General features: G+C 36.5%; 1 non-coding gene across 1 annotated transcript; it reads right to left on the bottom strand.

Annotated features, from left to right (window-relative positions):
- Window positions 1–1464: 1464 nt before the first annotated feature.
- On the bottom strand, window positions 1465–1570 carry LOC140854205 (small nucleolar RNA R71). The gene has a single exon (XR_012137338.1). It is a non-coding gene; the product is annotated as a small nucleolar RNA R71 (small nucleolar RNA).
- Between the last annotated feature and the right edge of the window lie 592 nt (window positions 1571–2162).

The following is a 2162-nucleotide window of genomic DNA, read 5'->3' as shown; positions in this document are numbered from 1 at the left end:
ATTAAAAAAGAGATACAACTCTGCTAGTGCAAATTAATTCAAAACTCTCGAGCTCTTTATTTTTTGAGTACATAAATTTTAAGATAATTTATTTTCTAAATCAAAATAATATTTTTTTCTTTTATTTTATAATCTCAACTTAGCCCAAGGTCCCTGAGGATACGATCTCGACTCATCCTACCTACGTAGTGAGTAAAGTTATTTTTGGTGCTATCAACGATTACGCATCAAATTTTGGCACCGTTGTCGGGGACCTTGGCACGGTTGAAATAAAAAAAAAAGCCACTGACATTTTATAATACTTAACTAAAATAGCGTAACCTCAAATATAAAAATTTCTAACTTGATTGGACACCTTGTTTCTTTGCATCTCATCTCCATAATTAACTTTAAGGGTGCAACCCATTAACTAAGATAAGGTGGAGATTTGATCACCCTTCCTTGGCCCACAAATCACTCCCTTGCATTTGCATAACCTAGACCTTAATCTAAAATTAATTAGATGTTGACCCCTAAGGATTTCGAGCTCAATAGGATAAGAAAGCTCTAGAGTTGAACCGAGTGCAGATTGGTTAATTGCTCGGTGTCTAAGGCAAGTGGTTAAAGAAAGTGGTTTTCAATTGGTTCCGTTGACTGACCTGGCCAACTCAGTTGGTGTCTAAGGAAAGCAACGAGCAGAGAACCTCCCACATCTTACGCTTATCTGGTCGAGTTAGTTAGTCAGTCTTGAGCTTGGAGTGCTCAAAGACGGTCTTGGAAGTTAGGAGCTATCTAGATCTAAGTTAATCTTAGGATAGAGAGTCTATGATTGTTTAAGTTGATTGCAATTAACATCTAAATATTAACTAATTTCTCCCTGTTCATAGATTTAAGATTCTTAGGTTCTTCTCTTTAAATTTTCTTCATTCTTTTCTCACTTTATTATAAAAATATATATATTATAAAAACTAAAATTTTCTGTGTTTGCTCTACAGTATAATTGTAAGGTGTATGCTTGGCCGTCGATCGTTACAACCAGAAATCCAACCTTTTGATCCAGAAATAGAAAGAACCTTTAGAGCCAACAGACGTAAAAATATGAACCGAAATCAGGAGAATGATCTACCCAAGCAATTGAAGGAGTACTTTACTCCTTCCACATATACCTACTCTCCTTGTATTCAAGTGCCCCCTATGGAGGCCACTCAATATGACATTAAGTCCAGTATAATCCAAATATTACCTTCATTTTATGGACTTAGTAATGAGGACCCTTATAAACATCTTGAAGAATTTTTTGAGATATGCTCAACTATCAAAATTCACAACTTCTCCGATGATGCTCTTAGGTTAAAATTATTCCCTTTCTTACTTAAGGACAAAGCTAAATACTGGCTACATACTTTGGATTCCATGACTATATCAACCTGGGACCAGCTGCAAAGAGAGTTTCTCAAGAAATATTTTTCTATAGGAAAAACTAATCAAATAAGGAAAGCCATAACTAGTTTTTTCCAATTAGATGGAGAAATATTTCATGAAACATGAGAGAGATTAAAGGACCTTATTAGAAAATGTCCCCACCATGCTGTACCCAAGTGGCAGTTAATCCAATATTTTTATGATGGGCTATCTGAAAGACATCGACAAATGGTCGATGCATCATATGGTGGGACATTCATGCTAAAAAGTGAGGATGAGGCATGGCAATTGTTTGAAATTTTAAGTAAAAATTTATTACATCATATGTCTGCCTCTATTAGAGATAAACCCATGTTAAACGCAAAGAGAGGTGGAATATATGAAGTAAAAAATGCCATAGATATCCATCATAAGGTAGATGAACTGTCCCAAAAATTAGATCGTCTTCTAAATACTGGACAATCTCTGATTCCACCTAACCCAATCCAAGAAGTTTGTGCATTGTGTGCAAGTCCGAACCATTTTGTTAGTGAATGCCCAGCCGCACCTCAATGTGCTGAGTTTGTGCATGAGCAGGTTCAACAAGCTCAAGTCCAACAAGCTCGCAGACCAGGAAACGATCCTTATTCGAACACTTATAACTCCGACTAGAGAAACCATCCAAATTTTTCCTGGAGACCACAACCAGTGGTTGGCCCTGCCGCACCTCGACCTCTATATCAGGACTCAACATATAGGCATGGACCATACCATCAATTTTA

This window comes from Elaeis guineensis, chromosome 15 (genome assembly GCF_000442705.2).
Source record: "Elaeis guineensis isolate ETL-2024a chromosome 15, EG11, whole genome shotgun sequence".
NCBI classification, from domain to species: Eukaryota; Viridiplantae; Streptophyta; class Magnoliopsida; order Arecales; family Arecaceae; genus Elaeis; species Elaeis guineensis.
This window is presented reverse-complemented; position numbering and strand designations above follow the sequence as displayed.